Source organism: Acinonyx jubatus, chromosome A1, assembly GCF_027475565.1.
Source record: "Acinonyx jubatus isolate Ajub_Pintada_27869175 chromosome A1, VMU_Ajub_asm_v1.0, whole genome shotgun sequence".
Taxonomy (NCBI): Eukaryota; Metazoa; Chordata; class Mammalia; order Carnivora; family Felidae; genus Acinonyx; species Acinonyx jubatus.
The window spans coordinates 144032229-144056962 of NC_069380.1; the positions used below are offsets into that span (position 1 = coordinate 144032229).

A 24734-nucleotide genomic window follows, 5' to 3' on the forward strand; every position below is an offset into this window, starting at 1 on the left:
GTTTAGTAAAGGAGAGTGAAGGGTGAGAGGCCTCCAAGTCATCAGGTCTATAGGAGAAGTGTCTCTTGGGAAAAGCAGATTTTGTTATACGGTTGAGAGTAAATTTCAGGATATGGTAGAGACATATATATCTTCTATTTACAAGGTGAAAATAAGACAATTAAAAATCTCCTCCTCTGTGTCCTCCAAACCAAATCAAATGCAAAAAAAGTACAAGAGAGTCATGTTCCAAATATGAAACAAACAGAAATGTGACAGGATTTAGGGCAGTCAAGGCCACATGATAAGGGAGTCCATTTGACAGTGATGCTGTCTTTGGAGTCACCCAACATAAGTGACAGAGGACTTGCTGAGAACTAAAGACAAGCTAGCATGTTTCTTGGCTTTGCAGTAAATAATATTTAGATAGTTACAATGAAATAAATACGGATTTTAATTTTTAGCATCTATACCCAAAACATTAAAGACAAGGATGGTCATATGGAATATAAATGACAAAATTAAAGGTTTAGATAACAGGATTTAGAAGAGAGCAGGAGGAGGGAAAAGTGAAGTAAATAGTAGGGGGCTAATATCTTCACCACTTGCTACAGTGAGAAGTTACTAGACCATGTCAGAAGTTGGCAGAATAAGAAACAGATTTAAAACTCTTTAACATTTCCAATGTGACCAGTAGAGTAATTAATAAATGGTAATAACAACAGCAACAACATGTAGGGAGGATGAGGGAATGGATGAAAGAAGTGAGCTCAATGCTCATTTTTCATAAGCTTATCTTTGATGAGTTAAAAAAGGAGGTAAACAACAGAGGGAATCAGACTGGTCAGAAGTGCTTACCTCTGGGGAAGAGATGATGTGGGACAGTTTAGTTAAAATAAGTATAGTTTAGTAAAACTAAACACCTAAAAATCAAAAGAGAGAAAATACCAGGAATATCCCCTGGTAGCTAAGTCTGAAAAATTTCTTATGAAAAAAAAATTGGTACATTTATTTATAAGACTGAAATCTGCCTGGTTACTAGGCAAGGAGTGAAGAAAAAAATAGTGCACAAAAATTTCTAGTAAATAAAATCCAGAGGTAAATTTCAAGAATCAGAAAATCGAGTTAGAATGTATATAAAAACTAAACTTCAAGGGAAGGACATTTTCAGGTAGTTTCCTGATTTGGGAAGTATTAAATTCTGTGGTAGTTTCTTAAGAATGTTGTAGGTCCCCGTTTAAAGACTTTAATTCTCTTTTCTTTTCCTGATTATAAAAGTAATAGATGTTCTCGTAGAAAATTAGAAAATTATAGAAAAGTATAAAGAAACTCCAACCTAATTAGTATGTGGCACCTTACCACCCCCACTAAATTTACTTCCTTCCTTAAGGTACCAAATAAAATAAACTCCCATCTTTACTACCACCACCAGGTAAAAGTCACTTACTAGCAGCTGGATAAAGATTGGTAGTCAAGAGGGGTAAAGCAGATTAACTTAGCTTGTTGATGGTATTCCTGAGCCGCCATCCAAACTTCCTGGATATGGAATATACCTCCTCCATCCCACCGTTGCTACTCTGGCTTTGGCAGGCGGCTGTCACCAGAGTTAACTGGTGTAGACTCAGGTGTTATTTTCCCAGTGGTGGCAGCGAGCAGGCAGGGGGTGAGAGTGAACCACTTCTCAAAATTTAGAGTACAAGTATCATCAGAGGTATTCAAAAAGTACTGATTTCCATAGCCTCCATTGTTCAGAGTGGAGCCTAGAGATCTGAATTTTTAAACAAGGACTTTAAGAACTTGCTACTCCAGTGTAGCCCATGGACCAGCAACATAGACACCACCTGAGAGCTTACTAGAAATGAAGACTCTCGGGCCCACCTCAGACCTCCTGAGTCTGAATACACATAGAGATGAGATCTCCAGGTGATTCAAGAATCACTGGGTTAGGTGATCTTATAATTGTTTCTGGGACCATTTTTTTTGGTAACACACCATCTAGCTGCTCTTAATTACAGCAATCCACTCAGAGCCAGTGGCGGTAGCTTCCCACTACCATCTCTTGTCCTTTCTTCTCTTCCTCCTTGGGGCTTTAATATTTTCACTGACATTCAGGAGGGTGTTCACCACTTTTTCAAGTTTAACTTGAGTTAGAATCTGAGGAAGGAGAGGGGTGCCTGGGTGGCTCAGTTGGTTAAACTTAAACTTCTGACTTCGGCTCAGGTCATGATCTCACAGTCTGGGAGTTTGAGTCCAGCATCAGGCTCTGTGCTGACAGCTGAGTCTGGAGCCTACTTTGGATTCTGTCTGTCTGTCTGTCTGTCTCTCTCTCTCTCTGCTCCTCCCTCACTCGTGCTCTGTATTCCTCCATCTCTCAAAAATAAATGAATGTTAAAAAATTAAAAAAAAATAGAATCAAAGGAAGGACGTCTTGCAGGATGATGGGTAAGCTGGGAGGAGTGAAGATGGATATTCATGGTGAGAGCAGCTGGCAGGGACCTGAGGGATCCTTTCTAGCTGGGTCCTCCCTAGTTCATTGCTGAGGAATACGTTAGATACTGGTCATAGTCAGATTTGTGAGTGTTTAGCAAGATCTGTGGCATTTTGTGGTGTTTCTATGCGTTGCATACAGCAAGCAAACCAATTAGGTAAATTAGCACTTATTTTTAAGTCTCAGTCCCATGAGAAAACAACCTGGAAACAAACACCATTCGAATTCACAGCTGAGGGATTTTTGGTAGCTGATATACCCTGAGACATCAAAGGCTTGACCTCTAGGACATTGATTATTATGGAATAGGTTCATTCAGGCCAGAAAATGTTTAAGTGGGACTAACATTTTTAAAACTATACAATAGAAACCCTTTGATCTAGTTATTTTGGGGGGGGGTGTGAAAATTTAAAATTGTGTTTTCTTTACATATTTTACTTCCTTTGAAATTTTATTGAAAACAGTCTGGGGTGTGTGTGTCAAAGCTGTATTCATTGTTGTCTTGTCTCTTGCCTCTGGGCAAGTGTATATGGGGTTCATCTACCCAACAGTATGAGATTTCTTCTTATTCTTGAAGGATTCTTCCTCAGAATGTAGACGTTATTGTAACATGCGATGATTCAGTTGCTTAGGACACAGTTCATTCCCTGACTGCTCTCGATATGGGTGCATTGTGCTTGCTTTGGGTCCCAGCCAAGTCTGAGCCACGTCTGTCTGCATGGGCTGGCCGGCTGTGCTCCGACTCTGGTCAGCACTAGCTGTTATTCTCCTAGTCATCTTTTTATCTTCCTGGGTAATCTTGGGCTTAATTTGGTTCCTGCCTTTAATACTCCCATCTGGCTTCTTTCTCTCTCTGTCCTTTTAAAACATCTGTCTGAAACTTATATAGTCATCCTCATGACGAGTTGGTTTTTTAGAGTAAGGTTTCTCTTCTTGTGTGGAACTGGAGTCTGTGATAACTACTTATATAGAACTACTTATATAGAAACTTATATACAAGTTTCTGTGACTTGTAGATGCTGCGAGAATGTTCAGGTCATTTTCTTCTTTGGTCTCTCTGGTTGGTACCGGTTCAAAGAAGTTACTCAGGGAACAGTTTGTCATTAGACCACTCCCCCACCTCAAAAAAATCTCTGTCTCCAAAGAGAATATCACTGTGTAGGCACTGATCAAACTGATACGGATAAAATTAAGATGTATTATATAAGTGAACTGTTCTATTACTTTTCTGGAGAAAGTTTATCTTTTTGAATCTGTGATTTTGTTGTTAAGCATCACCTCTTGATTTTTTTATCATTCATCTTGGGTACATTTATTGAAAGATTAATTTAAGAGATCACAACTCCAGGTAACAGCATTTGCCTTTAGCTTACTTGGTTTTAATACCAGTGGCTAAATTGATCAGTCTTAATGCTATCAACCTCAATACTTGCTTTAAAACATAATGGTAAATAAAAGGGACTTGTGGAACTTTGTGATGTGGGGAATGTGTTCTTTATTTTTTTGATTTTCTGGTGTTTTTTTTTAAATTTTATTTTTAATTTTTTAAAATTTACATCCAAATTAGCATATAGTGCAACAATGATTTCAGGAGTAGATTCCTTGGTGCCCCTTACCCATTTAGCCCATCCCCCCTTCCACAACCCCTCCCATAACCCTCAGTTTGTTCTCCATATTTATGAGTCTCTTCTCTTTTGTCTCTCTCCCTGTTTTTATATTATTTTTATTTCCCTTCTGTTCATCTGTTTTGTCTCTTAAAGTCCTCCTATGAGTGAAGTCATGTGTTTTTTGTCTTTCTCTGACTTACTAATTTCACTTAGCATAATACCCTCCAGTTCCATCTACGTAGTTGCAAATGGCAAGATTTCATTCTTTTTGATTGTCAAGTAATACTCCATTGTATATATCTATACCACATCTCCTTTATCCATTCATCAGTCTATGGACATTTGGGCTCTTTCCATACTTTGGCTATGGTTGATAGTGCTGCTATAAACATGGATGTGCATGCGTCCCTTCGAAACAGCACACCTGTATCCCGTGGATAAATGACTAGTAGTGCAATTGCTGGGTCGTAGGGTAGTTCTCTTTTTAGTTTTTTGAGGAACCTCCATACTGTTTTCCAGAGTGGCTGCACCAGCTTTCATTGCCACCAACAATGCAAAAGAGATCCTCTTTCTCCGCATCCTCGCCAACATCTGTTGTTGCCTGAGTTGTTAATGTTAGTCATTCTGAGAGGTGTAAGGTGGTATCTCATGGTAGTTTTGATTTGTATTTCCCTGATGATGAGTGATGTTGAGCCTTTTTTCATGTGTTGGTTGGCCATCTGGATGTCTTCTTTGGAGAAGTGTCTATTCATATCTTTTGCCCATTTCTTCACTGGATTATTTGTTTTTTGGGTGTGGAGTTTGATAAGTTCTTTGTAGATTTTGGATACTAACCCTTTATCTGACATGTCATTTGCAAATATCTTCTCCCATTCTGTCGGTTGCCTTTTAGTTTTGCTGATTGTTTCCTTCGCTGTGCAGAGGCTTTTTATTTTGATGAGGTCCCAGTAGTTCATTTTTGCTTTTGTTGAATAAGAAAGACATGTTGAATAAGAAGTATCTGCGACCAAGATCAAAGAGGGTTTTGCCTGCTTTCTCCTCGAGGATTTTGATGGTTTCCTATGTTACGTTGAGGTCTTTCATCCATTTTGAGTTTCTTATTGTGAATGGTGTAAGAAAGTAGTCCAGGTTCATTCTTCTGCATGTCGCTGTACAGTTTTCCCAGCACCACTTGCTGAAGAGACTGTCGTTATTCCACTGGATATTCTTTCCTGCTTTGTCAAAGATTAATTGGCCATACGTTTGTGCGTCCATTTATGGGTTCTGTATTCTGTTCCATGGATCTGAGTGTCTGTTCTGGTGCCAGTACCAAGCTGTCTTGATGGTTACAACTTTGTAGTATAGCTTGAAGTCTGGGATTGTGATGCCTCCTGCTTTGGTTTTCTTTTTCAGGATTGCTTTGGCTATTCGGGGTCTTTTCTGGTTCCATACAAATTTTAGGATTATTTGTTCTAGCTCTGTGAAGAATGCTGGTGCTATTTTGATAGGGATTGCATTGAATATGTATATTGCTTTGGGTAGTATTGACATTTTAACAATAATTGTTCTTCCTATCTAGGAGCATGGAATCTTTTTCCATTTTTTTGTGTCGTCTTCAATTTCTTTCATAAGCTTTCTATAGTTTTCAGCGTATAGATTTTTTACCTCTTTGGTTAGATTTATTCTAGGTATTTTATGTTTTTTTGTGCAACTATAAATGGGATTGATTCCTTGATTTCTGTTTCTGTTACTTCATTGTTGGTTTATAGGGGGAATGTGTACTTTATATTGATTGTGTTGTTGGTTACTCTACTATATGCATTCATCAAAACTCATCACATTGTACACCTAAAAACTGGTGAAACTTGTTGTATATAAATACCTCAATAAAAGTTATTAAAGAGAAGTGCAGTGTAAGTAAACATTATTCAAATCTGAGATTTTCCTACAGCATATTAACATTGTTTTCCTTTAGGTCACCCCAAATTGTCTTCTTCCTTTTGTTCCTTAGATATTGTCTTAGTTTAGGCTGCCAAAACAGAGTATCACAGACTAAGAGGCTTATAAAAAAGACAAAAATTGGTGCCAAGAAGTTGGGGCACTGCTGTAACAAATATCTAAAGATGTGGAAGCAGCTTTGGAGCTGGATGCTGGGTGGAGTTTGAGGCACATGCTGAAAAGGGCTAACATGGACACAGACTGACCTTTAAAAATGATTCTGCTGAGGGTTCAAAAAGAAAGGGGACAGCTGTAGAGAAAGGCCTCAGTCTTCTTAGACAATCCCTAAGTAATCCTGACTGGCATGGTGGCAGGAATGTGGAGGGTAAAGATCTGCTGAGGTGTTAGATGGAAGTGAGGAACAGGGTATTAGACAGTCGAGGAAAGGCCATCCTTATTATTGAGTGGCAAAGAATTTGGCTGAATTGTGTTAATCTTCTGGTGTTTTGTGTAAGGTAGAATTTGCAAGTGGTGAAAGTGGGTAATTTCTAAGCAAAGTGTTGAAGGGATGGCTTGACTCCTGACTTCTTCTAGTAAAATTCTAGAAGAGAGAAATGACTTAAAGATGAAAAAATTAAGCAAGAAGAAAACAGAACTTAAAAGATTTGAAAATTATCAGCTTATCCATATTGCAAAAAATGAGAACACTAAGGGTGTGACCAAGTGACCATTTGATAAGGAAGTTTTTTTTTTTTTTACGTTTATTTATTTTTGAGACAGAGAGAAACAGGGCATGAACGGGGGGAGGGTCAGAGAGAGAGGGAGACACAGAATCTGAAACAGGCTCCAGGCTCTGAGCTGTCAGCACAGAGCCCGATGTGGGGCTCGAACTCACGGACCGCGAGATCACGACCTGAGGTGAAGTCGGACACTTAACTGACTGAGCCACCCAGGTGCCCCTGATAAGGAAGTTAGTATGGATCAGTCATCTCAGCAGAAGCCAGGAGCTGTTCTCCAAGTCAGTGGAAAAATGACCCTGAAGTCACTGGGAGATAATCAGGACTGCCACTCCCATCACAGGCCCAGAGTGCAAAGACAAGGGATTGGGGCTGGGGAGGGGAGCAGGGCTGGGCAGCATAATTTTAAAGGAGGGGCTCCTGGCACATGCAAGAACTCATTGTGTGCTGAGATTTACATGGAGGCAGTCTGATCTGTGCCAAGGCTCTGCCCCACCACCCATACTGCATCCAGGGTCAGGTCTGCATCTGGCTGACAGGACAGTGAGCATGACCTTCATGAATGGACACTTAGGGAGGGGTGGCTGGTGTCCAATTCTGCACACTGACTGTTATTTATTAGTATTGTTGAAGTTGTATAAGATTATTTAAAATTTTGAACAGTATAACATAATTAGAAATACTTATTATTTTATTCCACATTTTGCAGGAAACCTCAACTTCTCTGCATCAATTCAGCATCAGAGAATTCAATTTAAAGGTAAAACTAACATCATGATAGATGATATTTGTGTATTCTTAGTTCTTTATTGAGTTTGAATAATCCATAGACATTTCATTGAAAACCTGCTCATGCTGGTGGTTGGAATCCAATTTGCAGTAAGTTGTTTGTTTATTGCCAAGGTTAACAGTTTCTAAGCTACTGAGAGATAAGGAAAGAATTTGTAGTCAATAAATTACTATTCTCCCCATTTTGAATACCATAATTCTGGCTTTCTACATTTCATTTATTAGCTCTGTGGGTGCTGTTGCCTGCTATCCTATAACTAGATTACTGTTCACTGTGGCCAACACCAAATATACTTACCATAGCATAGCACAGAAGTTTTTAGGGTTTTCTTTTTAATACTGAAATTTGGAGTGTTGAGCACTCATTTACTGCCCAGAGATGAGGAAAAGTAGAAACCATAGTGGTCAAGTGCATTTTTGGTATCAGATCATATTTCAGTTTCTGGCTGTGTAACCCAGGCCACATTATTTAACATATATGAGCTCAATTTGTTAATCTTTAAAGTGGTGGTAATAATACTTTCTATCTCATAGAATTGTGGTAATAATTCAATAAGATAGGAGATAAAGGTGTTTAATAGAGCATCTGGTAGGTGGTAAGCACTCAAAAAGCTAGCTCCTGTTTTTGTCATTGATGGCGATATTTGTTGCATTGTAGCCATCAGCATCCATTCTTTCTCTTTTGGTAGCACTACCCCAATTTCCATTTTATGAAAGACCTGTCTGCTATTGTGGGCAGTCTTGCTGGGATTGTAATTTAAGGTAATTTAACCTTCCCTAGCTAAGAGGTTAGTGTGTGTCCTAAAATAGTTTACTCTCTCTCTTCTGAAATCTTGATGCCTGAAGATTCAGGAACAGAGATTAAACTAACCAATGCCTGTAACAGATTCATTCTGTGGCAGCTTTGATGAGGTGGGAAAAGTCAGGCTCTGTTCTCTACCAGTCTTGAGCCTGGTTCTTTAGGCCTTTGGTTCTCTGAGGCACACCACATTTTTGCATTGAATTATCATTTGTTAAAATTACTCAGAGTAGGGTTTTTTTTTTTACAATCAAATAATGCAAAATAATATGAATATATATGAATAATATAAATATGATTAGGACCAATTTTTCAAGGCTAGAAAACTGTGGTGGGGTGTGGTATGCATTATTTTTTGGACCTGCTATCCTACCTACTATCAGGATCAGTGAGCAGCAACTATTTAGAGAACTTCCATTGTGGTAAGATCCTCACTCTTCTTCACTACTGTAACGTAGTAGAAGACCCCAGGCTCTATAAACATTTGCCAAATTAATGGCAGAGTATTCTCAGCCTGCCTTCTCTGTTTACATCATTTTGGAGTTACAATGGTGTTTTAATTCTTTTATGGGAAGTAGACCTTTATCATATACAGCTTCTTCAGAGTATAGAGTTAAGTGTTATGCTAGTACTTTAAGAGTATTGTTCAACTAATCCTTACAGTGATTTTCATTTGCATTTTAGATTAGTAAACTGTCAGAGAATTTAGGAAAACTGCCTAAGGTCACACACTTAGTAAGAGACAGAGCCAGTATTTGAACCCAGCTCTACCTGATTTCCAAAGGATGTATTTTTCAGTAGACTTTGGAAACCTCTAAAATATCGCCTGTATTTCATACCCTTTTTGATAGGAAAGGATAGAATAAAATAGAGAAGACATATTTTGGAACGATGCTGGGAGTGTCTGACCACACCAATCCCCCCCACCCCCCAGGTGTAAAGTTCCTCTTAAAAATGTAACAGACACCACCTACTCCCCCTCAGGTATCCCCGAGGAATTGGACAAAAGGCCTAACTAAAAATAAGTAGTAGACCATAAAACCTATGACCCACAAGGAACAGTTTGGCCATAGGCCACCCCTCATACAATGGAAACGAGCCAATCAGGAATGGACAATCCAGCACCTAAAGTTGTCCAGCCATTAAGGGTAGAACCTGAGAAGGAACAAGGAGGAAGGGAAGAGGGGGGGTGATCAGAACCTTATAAAACAAGGACCCCTTGTCTGTAGTCCTCTGGCATTTACTTTCAAGTGTCCCCCCTCTGTAAAGAGAGATTCCCTACTATTCTTTCTAATCTTATACTCTTAACAAACTTTTGCCTGCTGCTTATTTAGTGTCCATCTCTTCATTCTTTGAAGTGGTGAGACAACGAATCTTGGGTATTGTGGTAAAAAATCCTGCAACACTTTTGTTTCTTGTTCTTTTCATTCACAGAATAGTCAGGCATCCTATTTTTGTGCATTTCCCCTAGAGTGATACAAAGAATGATGTTATGGTTATTAAGTAATGAAACTGACATCTAAACAAGCATGTTCAAGCTTGCACGTCTACACTAGTGTTGTCCCTTTCAAAGTGTTGATCTTGTAAAGATGTGCTTTCTGTTACTCAGCATATTGTCTACAGGGCTGAGTCCCATTCTCTTGAATGCCTGTAATGCAGAAACTTTTTTGTTTTTTGAGAAAGTATTTGACTTTAAAGCAGCCAAAGGCATTTGTAGGCCAATTCAGTTAAGAAGATGGATAATCATGTTACGAAGGGCCATTGTCAATGAAAAATGAGATATGAGTGTAAGTGTTGAGACTGGTACATTGTGGCTTTTTAACTGTTCTGAAGACTGCTCTCCAGGTGGCATCCCTAGACACTTTTGTTTCATCCAACAAATGTTAGGACATGTGTCAATCACTGAATGTATGGTGACCAGAAAGACAGGCATGAGCTTGGTTCTTATGGAACTCTCAACCTTGCAGTGAACACAGATAGAACAAACAGGGTTTTTATTACATTTGTGAGACATGCAGTAGTGTGTAGGAGGCATCCAGGCTGGGATAAGTGCTGTGTCTTAGAGGAATCAGAAGTCTTTCCTGAGTAAATTGCCAAGTGGTAGGTGAAGAGAGCATGACGGTAGAGCAGGATTTCTCAGCCTCTGCACTACTGACATTTGAACCGGGTAATTCTTTGGTTTGGAGCTGTCCTGTGCATTAGAGGATATTTAGTACCATCTGAGATTTCTACCAGCTAAGTGCCAATGGTACCTTCTCTAGCTGTGACAACCATCATTGTCTTCAGATATTGCTAAATGTTCCCTGGGAGGCAAAATCACCTGAGTTAGAGCCACTGGTGAAGGTGAAAAAGGAATGGTATGTGCAAGGCCTCAAGATGGGAAGGAGGGAGGGAAGCATTCTGAAAGCATTGATAGAATGCTAGTGAATTACTGGGGAGACAGGCATAATGTTAGAATAGTTAGAATAGTCTCCCATAACGAAGTCAGTCATCCCTGGCCTAGTTTAAAAATAGTTTTGTTTCCTACTAGTTGTATCTATACTTAGTCTCTGCCCTCATCTTCCTTCTCTTCTTTCTTTCCTACTCCCGAATTCCTTCTGCGCACTGCCCTCCCCCCCTCCCCCCCCACCAGGTTTTGTAGAAGCTACTAGGCTTTTTGTCACCTAAGCCAGGTCAGTCACCTAATGCTTGGTCATTCTGAACTCATACACTGAATATCCAGGTAAATTTCTCTGTAGTAGCCTCCTCCTCAACTGGTTGGTGATCTTCTCATATTAAACTGAGCATGATTTGGATTAATTACAATTAAAACAAGGGCATAGTAATAACCTGCCAAAAATTCCTTTAGTGAGGGGAAGGGATATAAGCCAGAGGTCATAACAAGAAGCAAGGACTGTCCTATGCCTTGCAAGATGTTTATTTTAGCAGCATCCTTGGTCTCTACCATCTAGATGCCAAATGGGACTAGGGTATATGCAAATTTAACACAAACGAAACAACTTGTTGTTGTTGTGGAGTGGGGAAAATGGCCACCTTTGCAAGACTTTCTGGTTACAGTGAGGGAAACAGAAGGAAGCAGGCAACCAGGGTGTGGTGGGAAGCATGTAAATTATAGGTTGGAGCTGTTCCTCAGGGCACATAGGAGGGGCTGGGTAGTCAGAGCCTTCAGGCATTGCTTTTATTGGCAGTTTTGTCAGCTGACCTAAGTGAGCAGTATATAAATATGGTCATTATCACTATGTCCATGTGGTGAAAAAAGTTAGAAAACAGTGCTAGATAACCATACTTGCTAGAATAGTGTATAAAGCAGTATCAATCTATCATGAGTAAGTGGTCTGTTTGTAAAAGGTTTGCAATACAGGGCCATAATTTAGCAGCTCTTCTCAAATACAGTTATTCATATTTGAAGTACTGTCCATATTGGTGACAATTTCGTTGGTTGCTGTCATGGCCATAGCAGTGCTTTTGGCAAACTGCCTTTGATGTGGTCCATTGGTCTTCGTTGTTGGAAACCACTTTAGCACTCTCAGCTGCATGGCATCATTCCTTTCCATGGAAAAATCATCTACTGTAGCTTTCTTTCTTCCTACAGGGGCTGAATATAAGCCTCTGTCACTTCATTTTTGTTCTGTGAGCCCAACAGGCTGTGAATGTCCCTGTTTGAAGCCTGTTGTCCTCACCAGACTGTAAAGTGGGAACACTGCACCTGTTTTGTTCACATAACATCCCCCACTGCCCAAGAGGCATCTACTAGGCTCTTTGTAAGTATTTGTTATGATAGTAATTGATTTGGGAAAGAGGAGGAACCTAAGGGGAAAAGACTCCATAAAGGGTAAGCAGGGGGATGAGAGGAATTTGTTTGTTTGTTTGTTTATTTGTTTATTTTTGCTGGTCATAGGATAGATTTGGGGTCCTTTTTACTTACCCCTTAAAAGTTTGGCTGACTTCAGCTCATATCTGGCTTAAAATTTTCTTCTTAATTAATTCATTAATTACTGAAGAAGTACTCTACCACATTGTGAGAACATGAAATTCATGGCCTGATATCTCACATCAATATATTCATACCTGGCTCGCTTTAAGAAAGGCTGGGTCACCTCAGAAAAGGTAAGGAACTTTCTTTGCTTCAGTCAGCCTGAGCTGTTAAGGAGCTGAACTTCTTAGGGTGAAAGTTGTCCCCCACCCTGCATGAGGTGGGACTGGGGATAGGGAGCTGGAGGGTTCTTTCTGCTCTGCCCAAGTCACCTTAATCCCTTAACTGGTTTTCTTCTCATCATCTCTCACTGTCTTTCCACTCTCCACTTCAAAACATGCCCGAGTCAACAGAAAATCTTGGGGTGGCATTCTGAAAACAATACTAAAAAATCAGGCCAGGCCAATACTGAAAACAAGTTACCTTTAGCAGTAGCAATTTCGCATTTTGTGGACGTGAAAGGTTAACTTAGAAGTCATGGCTGTGAACTCAGAAGCTTTCCCACTGGAATGAATGTAGGTTGTATTGAGGAGAATGTTTTTCTAAATCATAAAAGCACATGCCACTGGTGGTTAGTGAATCATTCCCAGTTAAGATGCATGAACAAAACCCTCTACGTTGAGTGTAGCAGGATTTCAATTTAATTCAACAACCACTTGTTGAGTAAGACCTGCATTTCTTTTTGCCCTGCCCTGTATGTAGGAATTGCTCTTTATTATGTGTTGAGGTAGTGTGAGGAGTAAAGAAATTGTTTTTGACAAACATCACTGTTTGGAAATTGAACCTACTTGACCTAAGTATGTTTGGCTATTTTCTGAGAGTTCAGTGAGGTTGGAATATGAAGCAAATATAACTCAAAATATTTTGCCAACTCTTGCATCCATGTATATTTTCTGTACCTTTTTAATTTCCCCTAAATAAGATTTTAAACCATTTGTAGGGAGGAGACTGGGTTTAACAAGTGTTCCCAAGCACATATTATAGTCTAAGTACCTTAAAGACTCAGTAAATATTGACTGACTGAGGGGATGTGTATACTCCGGGGGTTGCATCCTCAGTGGTTGAGATTTTCCATAGAAACAAAACCAGTGTTGAAGCATAGTTCCTTTAGGTTGGGATGGTTTACTGAAAAGTTACAGCCAAATGACACTGATTAGCCGCCAGACTAATTGCTCTCTACCACCAACCTTGTTTCGTAGGCAAACTGTGCCCCAGGGTAAAATAACAGGCATGCTGAGGCAAAGTTTCCAACATGTGCTCCTAAACCTTCCCCCCTTGAATTGGGAAAGTGACCTTTTGGCAAACAAATGTTCTTTCACCTTCACTGTTTAGAAGTTGTTAACACTGGGCGGGCTGCATGATTGATGCAGGAACTTTCCTCTCTTCTGCAAGTAGGCTCTACTTTTTACCCCTCAGAGCTGTGAGGTTTTTATATTGTTTTCCCTTGATAAGGTGGCTGGGCTACCCATAAATTTGTGTTTTTTAATGACCTGGTGGCTGCTGAAAGAGTGTTATTCTGCTTTGTAGGCTTTTTGGCTTTTCTTCTACAGCTTACATTGCTGAAAAAGTTCACCTTTTGTGAATGTGTCCTTTTATTTGTAATCTGCTTGAAATAATTTTTTTTTTAAAGCTGGATTTCTTGCTTCTGCTTTAGTTTGATTATCTCAGGCAAATGAGAATATCTTTTTTGAGTCTTTTAAGGAGAACAGATCTTTTAAAGTCACTACTTTCAATAACCTTCAGTTTTCCAAGTGGAGGATGGAGAAGATGGAAAAGATGGAAAGCTGAGTGCCGATTTTCTTTAGTATTTTTTGATTTGGGGGCATGACGGTGGAGTGAGGATGGATACTTCCTCAAGGCCCATATTGCACATACTGACAAAGGGAGAGGTTGAGGGTATTCTAGGAGAGTGATGAAGAGTAAAGATTCCAGGAGGAAGTATATGACCTTGGGCAAATTACCTACCCCATCTGTGCCTCAGTTTCCTTGCCATTAAAATGGAAATAATAGTAACACTTACTTTGTAACATTGTTGTGAAGAGTAAATGGGTTGATAACACAAAGTGCTTAGGCTAGAGTGCATGGTACTTTGTTGGTGCTACCTGAATGTTAGCTGTTAGAGGGTTCCCAACAATTATACAATCCTAACAGCTTTTTAAAATTTTTTATTTTTAAACAAATTTATTTGATGTCAGAACTGAACCTAAGCTGGGGCGCCTGGGTGGCTCAGTCAGTTAAGCATCAGACTTCGACTCAGGTCATGATCTCATGATTCGTGAGTTCTAGCCTCGCGATGGGCTCTGAGCTGACAGCTCAGAGCCTAGAGCCTGCTTTGGATTCTGCGTCTCTGTCTTTCTCTGTCCCTCCCCTACTCATACTCTGATTCTCTCTCTCTGTCTCTCTGTCTCTCGAAAATAAACATTAAAAAAACAAAACAAACAAACACTGAACCTAAACTGATATGAGACTAGTTTTATCTTCATTTATGCCATTTAATGTGAATATTTGTAAGTTTTCCTGTGGAAGTATTAATATGTTTGATGTGGAGTGCTGCCCAGTCTATAGGATAGGTGACATACATATGGTGTAGGCACCATTACGTTTACAAAATCAGAAAATTTCTGAATTCTGAAACACATCTCATCCCAAGGATTTCAGATAAAGTACTGGGATGTATGCTGAGATAAGACAGTATATTGGCAAAAATACTGCTGTTTGATCTGTCCTGCTGCTTCTTGGTTTTATCTCTTGGCATTTTCTTATAGGAATTAAAATAGAAATTTCTCAGGCTACTCACTCATTTATTAAATATTTATTGAATACCTACTATGTGTCACACAGTCATGGTTCCTTCCTTTCAGGAGCTGATTGGCCAGTGGCAGTTGTACCTTATCAATGGCCTACTATGTGCAAAGTCCCAATCTAGGCATGTTATTAACATGGTGTTTGATTTTGCAGAATAGTTCTTATAAATGAAGGAATGGAGATTCAGAGATGCTAACTAGCCTGCTCAAATCTACAGAATGCTTGAGCTGGGACTTAAACCCTGGTCTGAATGGCTCCAGGGCCTCTGTTCTCATTGTGGGGCCTAATGGCTCTTAAAGAGGGTCTTTAGATTTTAATTTGTTTGTCACAGGCCCTGTGTTGTATTGGCCTTGCAAACAGGAAAGGCCCTGCCCTGGAGTGGGCTCACTGGTGCCGTTCCCTTTTACCTCCCTAGAAGGGTTGTATCACTGTGTGCAGGAGACATATGAGCAGCCATTGGGCAAGTCCTATAAGTTGCAAATGAAATTAGTGCAATGGGGTGTACATGAAATGTTGGAAAAGTGCAAAGTGACTTTTGTTTAAAAAATCTTTTTTAACATTTTTTTAATGCTTATTTATTTTTGAGAGAGCAGGGGAGCATGACCTGGGAAGGGGCAGAGAGAGAGGGAGAGATAGAATCCCAAGCAGGCTTTGTGCTATCAGCATAGAGCCTGATGTTGGGCTTGAGTCCAAGAACCTTGAGATCCTGACCTGAGCCAAAATGGCCAGTCAGATGCCTAACCTACTGAGCAACCCAGGGGCCCTTAAAAAGCTCTTTGTAACATTTAAATAGAAATAAAATTTGTATACAATAAAAATCAAAGATCTTAAATGCCTGATTCGATGAATTTTGACAAGAATTATGCACTACATACTTACCACCCTTACCACCTTCCTGTCAAACCTCATCCCATAGGCACCATTTTTCTCAGTTCTCTCTCCATAGTTTATTTAGTTTTGCTGGTTCTTGAGTGTCATAAAAATGGAATCAAACAGGATGCACTGTTGTCTGGCTTTTTTTGTACAGTGCACTGTTTTTGAGATGTATCTTTGCTGTTATGTTTATTAGTAATTCATTCTTTATTCTGTGTAGTATTACATTATCAGAATGCACCACAATTTATTATTCCATTCCTTTATTGTTGGACTTTGGGGATGCTTCCAGTTTGGAGTTATTGAATAGAGCTGCTCTAAACATTATTGCACAAGTCTTTTGTGGACAAAATTTTTCATGTCTCTCAAGTAAATACCTAGGATTGGAATTGCTAAGTCATGAGCTATGTTTAGTTTAAAAAGAAACTGCCAAATAGTTTTTTAAAATTGTTGTATATATTTCACATCGTGAATATCTGAGAGTTCTAGTTGTTCCGCATCCTTGCCATCAGCTGTTGGTTTTAGCTATTCCAGTGGGTGTGAATTGGTAGATCGCTGTGGTTTTAATTTGTACTTATTTGATAATTACTGGTGTTAGGTATATTAGTATGGGCTTATTGGCCTTAGTATATTTTCTTTTGTAAACTGACCATTGAAAGCTTTGTTAATTTTTTTAAATTGGGTTGTCTATTATTGATTGTAGAAGTTCTTCATATGTGAATCTTGCTCAACTTACAAGGAGGTTACATACCAATAAACCATTGAAAATGCATTTAATACACCTGACCTACTGAACATCATAGTTTAGCCCAGCCTGCTTTAAATGTGCTCAGAACACTTACTTAGCCTACAGTTGGGCAAAATCATCTAACACAAGCCTATTTTATAATAGAGTATTGGCTATCTTATGTAATTTATTGAATATTGTACTGAAAGTAAAAAACAGAATGGTTGTGTGGGTACGGAATGGTTGTAAGCAGATGAGTTGTTTACCCTCGTGATGGAATGGCTGACCAGAGTTGTGGCTTGTTGCTGTTGTCCAGCATCATGAAAGAGTATCGTATCACATATTGCTAGCCTGGGAAAAGATCAAAATTCAAAATTAGGAGTATGGTTTCTACTGAATGGATATTGCTTTTGCACCATGGTAAGGTCAGAAAAATCTTTACGTCAAACCATCATAAATTGGGAACTATCTGTGTTGAGACACAAGGATCTTCTTTCTCAGATGTATAGCATGTATAGCAGATATTTTTTTCCCCACTGTGTGGAAAACTACAAAGTCAGTTCATTAAAAGTAAAATTTCTTCAGGAGAGGAGTTCTGGTATCTGCCTCGTGCTAATTATAGTATTTGTTATAATGTCTTCCTCTTTCAAAAATGGCTATGTTTGCAATTGACAAGAGGAGGGACATTTACAGAATGAAGTTTACATTGCTTGTGGCCCCCAAATTATTCCCCTTATAGACACTCCTCTGAAGTTATAATTGGAACATGTGATTCACTCACCAAAAATTTATTTTACCCAGTTTAGGATCATACTTATTTAATTAGGAGAAGTAAAAATTACTGAGCAAATTAAAACAACAAAAACTGAAGACTATTTTTTTCCCCAGAAAGGAACTTTTAGAATGATGTAATTGTTTAAAAGTTTTCTTTCTAATTTTAAAAGTAAAACACATTTCATGCAAAGTAAGTTGGCAAATATTTTAAAGAGCACTGAAAGTTAAAATGGATAGTTAATTTAAAAAGCAAATAAAAAACCCCACAGATTTCTGACTTTTAGGATTAATGCCTATTTTACTTTAGTTAGACAAGCCATGCTGTATTTGTTTCTGAAGAGAAATGTGTTAACAATGCCAGAGATATCACTAGAATTGGCTCCTACCTATATAGCCAAACAATATCCTTTGAAAGCCTGAGAAGTAGAACTGGGCTTGTTAATATCCACCATCAGCACGGCTGGATGGACCTTCCTGTCTGAATTCTCAGCTAATTCAAGAGGATCAAATAACTTAAGGCCACAATTAGGGGAGGGAAACAGGAGTTTCAGCCAGTTTTATCCTCTCAAGTATAAACTACCTGTAACCATCAAGTATTTTTTTTCCCATTCAGAAGGTAGTAAAGTTGGACAGCTATTCTGAGCTTTCTCTTCCATCCTTTGGGTTTAGTCTCTTCAGGGACAGGGCACATAATGGTGGGTTTCTGCCCAGGTTGGTCTCACAGCTTCTTAGCCCTATTCCTATATGTATTTGAGTGGCTTCTTCTTAATTCATGCATCATTACTTCTTGTCTGGACTGAGCTATATCACCTCAGAATTCATTTGTTGAACCCTAACCACTTGCACCTCAGAATATGACTGTCCTTGGAAATAGGGTTTTTCGAGAAGTAATTAAGTTAAAATGAGATCATTAAGGTGGGCCCTCATAACTGGAGTTCTTACTAGAAGAGGAGTTTTGAACACACATAGGTGCAGAGAGAGAAAGAGAGAACTATGTGAAGACACAAGGAGAAGATGTCACATATAAGCCAAAGAGAGAGGCCTAAGATGAGACCAACTCTGCTAACACCTAGATCTCAAACTTCTAGCTACCAGGACTGTGAGGAAATACATTTCTGTTGTTTAAACCATTACATCTGTGGTTCTTTGTTATGGCAGCCCTAACCAACAAAATCAAGCCTTTAATGGATCATCACTCCAGCACTGTAAATATTAAGTTTATTAGGTTGTGGCAGAGACTGGGCTAAATGGTAGCGCATATATTACTCAAAGGCTCAGAACAGTTGTAACAGTCACTTCTCTTTTTTATCTTATTTAGTATTTTTTGAATAAAATAATTGTAGTTTATTTGATAGCTTTAAAATATGACATAAATTTGAACTAATATATATCTCTTGAATTCTACCTGATTTTTTGATTTTTAATGTTTATTTATTTTTGAGAGTGAGTGAGGGAGGGAGGGGCAGAAAGAGAGGGGGACGGAGGATCCAAGGGAGGCTCTGTGCTGACAGCAGACGGCTCACTATGGGGCTCAAACCCATGAACTGTGAGATTAGGACTAAGCTGAGGTCAGATGCTTAACGAAGTGAGCCACCCAGGTACTCCTACCTGATTTTCTCCAAAATAGGCTGTCATATAAAATGTATCAAATATATATATTGTTGAACTTTTAGAATGAAAGGAAAAATGTCTTCCTTTAGATATTTAGCAGAGAGAGGGAGACACAGAATCTGAAGCAGGCTCCAGGCTCTGAGCTGTCAGCACAGAACCTGACATGGGGCTCAAACTCACGGACTCTGAGATCATGACCTGAGCCGAAGTCGGATGTTCAACCGACTGAGCCACCCAGGTGCCCCATTACTTACAATAATCTTTACACATGAGTTTTATTTGATAAAATTTTTTGAGAAAATTATTGATTTTCTAAACATTTAGCAACTCACAAAAAATGTACACAACCCCCCCCCCCCACACACACACACACTCACACATGCATACTTTTTTCTTATATATTAGTGTCAATACCAGGGCAAAAGGAAATCTTTCAAGATATGAGTACCTACTCTCAGAAGTGGTGGTATATTTTTCATTCCTTGTTAGCATTCTGAATGGCTTGCTTTCAAGAGAGAACTTCTGATCCTTCAAAAAGATACAGGCCTTTCCACTGCTCTCCATCTGGACTCCATCACTGTAGGGAGAGGCAGGGACCACTCCTGGGGACTGACACTTGGTCCCTTTTTTTTTCTTTTTTGCCCCTTGTTTCCTGAAGTCTCCAGTTTATTAATGTGAAATTGAAGGAGGTCATTTTCCAAAGGGCAATAAAAGCTTGCTGGTCCCGGTTCTTCAAACATACATGGAAGCTTCCTCTACTCAGAAAATGAGTCCTCCTTCAGGAAATCCATTAGAGTTAGTAAGCTGTAAGGGAAAAATACCTCTTACCCACTGATACCTCTAAGCTTATTGGTAATCACATTTCTCCTCCTGATACTAAGCAGGAGGTATGTGGTATGTGAACTCAGGTACTTGAGGTAGGAAGGGCAGGCCTGAGCAGCAGGAAGATGCTAGAGACTACAGAAGGCTGTGGGGAAAGAGAAAGAGCCCTGAGAACTGGAAGGGAGTATTAAAAAAGGAACAGCAGGCTAGACTTATGCTGCATCAAGTATCATTCTGGGCTCTTGTTGCCGAAATGGGGACAGAGTTTCTCCATTCCCTGCCTCAGCCCTCCTTTCAACACACACATTACTTAGTTATGCGTGCAGGGCTAGCCTGAGTTACAGCACTAAGATAGATGAACGTTGCCCTCCTCAAGCCTCATATTTTATCCTTCACCCCTATTTCTTGCCCAGGCCTATAATCTCCTCAGTCCAGAATCTATTGCTTATTCTTTAACTGGCCAAGGTCAGGGCTTCCACTGATACCCCACATCAGGCATGTGTTCCCTCTTCTAGAAATGCTTAGCACATCTTCTTCACCCCTTCATCTATTTCTCCTTCAGCATCAACACAAATGTCTCTCACAAGGGAGGCCTGTCTCAGCCCTTGAATGTGGTTAGGCTTATGTATTAACATATCTCCTGGCAGTATAAACCTATACTTCCCAGTGCTTACCTCAGTTGGCAGTGGTCCATTTATTTGAACGAATGTTGACTAACGTCTGCATCCTATGCTGCACTGCAAACTGCTTGAGGGGGTTTGCATCTGTCTTTCTCGCCACTGTGTCCTCAGGCCAAGTACGATGTCTAGCATGAAGTAAACTCTTGATAAATATGAGGAGTTAACTAATGAATAAATGAGGGCCACTTGAAGCTTCCTGTGCTACCTGTGCTTCCTCTGCTTGATATCCAAAGAATAAAGCCATCTTTTCACCTTCTCATGAGACCAGGAGGTGAACATGAACTGGAGTAATTCAGAGGATGAGTCTAGGCAGTGTCAGAGCTCTGGCCCGGGTGGCTCCTATTCCCGTGCATCTTGGGAACATTTGATATGGACAGGTGTAGCATGGGTGGTGGGGTGCACTGGGGCTGGTTCTCTATAGGAGGTGCTTGCTGGTGGTTATGGAGAACAGAGTCATGATCTATGGGTTTATAAGATCCTCCTAGGGGAACAGAATTCATTAGAGGCAATTTGGTTCTTTCCCTTGTAATTTCAACTGTTGCTTTCTCTCACAGGGGAAGACTATAATAACAAAAGCCTTATTAGGGCTGGGTTTTGCAGTTGTTGACAAATAGTACAAATTTGCATTTCCTCTGGATTTTGCACAGTGCTGGTGTATTCATTGTATGGATGTAGCTCAAAGCCTTTAATAGAATGACTTAGTTCTCATTTTGGTGGTTAGTAAAAATAGAAAAACAAAGTCTCACTTAGTTTTGTAGTCTATTGTGGAATTTTGATGATTTGTTTGAAATAAAGCTCATTTTTTTTCACAACCATAAAACAATTGCCAAACCTCACTATGATGTATCAGATACATGAATTACAATGATGAGAACTGCTTACATCTCTGTTATCTACAAAACTTCTGTCTGTGAGCATTAAAAGGTACCAGTGAGTTTTAGAAACACTTGCAGTTATTTGGAATGTCTTTTCCATTTTCTGAGATTGGAAGCTAGACTGTTGAGTGTTGAGTGACAGTTTGTAAAGATGTGAACTGAATGGTGCACAGTCTGCTTATCTAATGTGCAGGGAGCAAAAATATAATTACATAACTGAGAACTAGAGACCTTATCTCCTGTTTGAATTGGATCTCATTCCACCAAAGATGTGAGCTTCATAGTCAATCTTACTACTTCATATTTAAAGAGGCCCTCTAGGTCAGTGGAAATGCACTGGGAAAGGCATTAGAAGACCAGTTCCAGGGGCACCTGGGTGGCTCAGTCACTTGAGTATCTGACTTCGGCTCAGTTCATAATCTTATGGTTCCTGAGTTCGGACCCCGCATCAGGCTTGCTGTTGTCAGCCTGTCAGCACAGAGCCTGCTTCAGATCCTCTGCCCTGCTCTCACTATCCCCTCCCCCACTTGCACTCTCTCTAAAATAAATAAATATTAAAAAAAAAAGGACCATTTGCTACTCTGCCACTTCCTACTTATGTGACACTGGCCAAGACATTTAATCCCTGATGTCTCACTTCCATCTGTAAAATGGAAATTGTAATAGCTGTCCTAACCTACCTCATAGGGCTTATGGTTATGACCAAATAAGACAATGTAGGTCAATTGCAAAGGATTGTACAAATGTAAGATATAATTTCATGACATCGTGTTATTTTCTGTTTTCATTTTTACATATGTAGTCCTATTTCCCCAACCTATTCTAAGGTTTAAAAAATTTGCCATACTAGGGGCATCTGGGTGGCTCAGTTGGTTAAGTGACCGACTTCAGCTCAGGCATGATCTCACAGTTCGTGGGTTTGAGCCCCATGTTGGGCTCTGTGCTGACAGCTCAGAGCCTGGATGGAGTCTGCCTCAGATTCTATGTCTCCCTCTCTCTCTGCCCCTCTCCCACTAGCACTCTGTCTCTCTCCCCCTCTCTCTGTCAAAAATAAATAAACATGAAATTTTTTTTTTAATTTGCTGTACTTACTAGTCACAGTTCAGTTAGACAAGCAGGACCACTAGGAGATATAATATGTGAGACTTGTCATTACAGGCATTTAACTTTTCACAGTTATAGTAGCTGGTTAAGCAGTAGTCTTTGTGTTGGATGCTGGAGCCCAAAGTCTCCAAGGTGGGCAGTCTAGGAGGGAAGATGGATATAGAGTGGAGAAAAGCAAGGACAAACAGGAAGCTTTAAGCGTATACTGGGGCTCATGTCAGTTCTTCATGTCTCCAGCTATGATGTGTATGTCATGTAGGAAAAGTGGTGTCTCTCATCATGGAGTCCAGAAAGTGGATATGATGAACGATAATTTAGGGGGAGGTGGAGCAGTAGGAAGCCCACCTGCTGCCACATGCTAATGTGTTGATGCCAGCTGGTCGAAGATAATGTACAAGAGCTACAAAAGCATCTGCTTCTATCTTTCAAAAGTGAAAATCATTGTGGCTGCTGCTTCTGTTCCATGCTCTGAATCTTGTGCCGCTATGTCTCTCATGGGGGTGGGGGACGATATGTCTCTCATGGTACATCCTTTTTATCATGTACATGAAATATACAGGCAGGGTCAGCTATAACATTTGTGGGGCAGTACAAACTGAAAATGTGCAGCCCCCTGTTCAAAAGAGCAAGAAAACTGATTTTTCCTTTCTTTCAAAGTCTTTTTTTGGTTATGTCATGGTGTTCATTATTTGCAATTTAATGCTGCATTCCCTAACTTATGGGATGCTCACTGGGTGTATACAGACTTCACAGGCACCCTGGGCCCTGTCCCATGACTTGGCATTCAGAGAGTGTATGCCTGCTTCCAAGCCTCCTTGTCCCATGCCCTGGACCCCACCAGGGGTAGCAGTAGTCTATATGGGAAGGTATTCCCAGGGAGGCAGAGAGGCAGTAAGAGGTGATAACACGTGTGAACCAAGGCTCCAAGGCTCTAGAACATGTTTCACTATCCCAGTGGACTTCACTTATAAAACACAAATTCAAAGATAAAACTAGTAAGAATTTCAACATGAAGCCTTAAACCCCAGCATCATTTCTCCTTCTGAACACATGTCTCTGTGTATTTGCACTGTTTGCATGTTCATCAAGCTTGTCCTGCTTACAGGAAAGGCAGTTCTGGGGAGTGTAGTTTAGCCTAGCCAAGGAGATATATTACAAATCCACTGCACCATTTACTCTGCCTACTTCCAGTACTTTTTTCCCAAAGAGCTATCATTATGTATTGAAACAAGATAGAAGGCTATAAACCTAGCCTTGTTATTTTTCTGACAGTCTGCCAGACACATGCACATACCTCACTATGGCACTGCCACCAGTATTTCTCAACTCCTATTTCCCCAAGGACCACAGCTTTTGATGTAACATTTTTGAAGACATACAACTGCTCACCTATGGCAGTCTTTTAGGATTGAGAGATCTAAAGTTTATAGTTGGGTTCCATAGGCTAATGAGGATATTTATATAATTCAATTTTCTAGCTCAACAATGTAGTCTTTGAGATTTTTCAGATGAGATGTTGGAAGGTGCATGCTCACTACCTTGTTGGGAGTCCTATATGAGCCCCTCCATTCTGAACCTACTTCAAGCCCCTGAGTGCTTTCTACCTGGGCTATTTCTCAAGGTTATATTTGCAGAGAGCAACTTGAAGAGAAGAGGCAATGTCTCCCTCTGGGGCGAATAGTAGGCATGCTATAAGTAGTGGATTCCTCCTTAGTGTTTGTCTTCATTTTCTAGGGCTGCCACAACAAGGTACCACAGCCTGGATGGGTTAAACAGAAATTTATTTTATCACAGTCCTGGAAGCTAGACGTTCAAGATCCAGCTTTCAGAAGGGTTGTTCTCCTTAGAAGCCTCTCTTTTTGGCTTGTAGATGGCCATCTTTTTCTGGTATCTTCACATCGTGTTCCCTGTGTCCAAAAGCATGCATATCTGTGTCCTAATCTCCTTTTCTTCTCTAAAGGCTCTAGTCAGATTAGCTCACCAACAACCCATGGGCCTCAGTTTAATTTACGTATCTCTTTAAAGATCTTATCTTCAAATACAGTCACAGTAACAATCTGAAATGACAAGCGAACTTAGAATTCATAACCTAGTCCAGGTGCCCTGTTCTGAGTATTAGATGAATGCAGTATTTGTCATCAGTCAGTCCTCTGTGGGCCCTTCATGTCAAAGGA

The 24734-nt window shown here is 39.9% G+C and overlaps 1 long non-coding RNA gene across 1 annotated transcript in view; it reads left to right on the forward strand.

Annotated features, from left to right (window-relative positions):
- LOC128316057 (uncharacterized) overlaps window positions 1-24734 on the forward strand; it is a 289792-nt gene that overhangs the window by 34299 nt on the left and 230759 nt on the right. Inside the window, exon 2 of the long non-coding RNA XR_008299478.1 lies at window positions 7438-7488. This is a non-coding gene — a long non-coding RNA (uncharacterized LOC128316057). The remainder of the gene's footprint in view (window positions 1-7437; window positions 7489-24734) is intronic.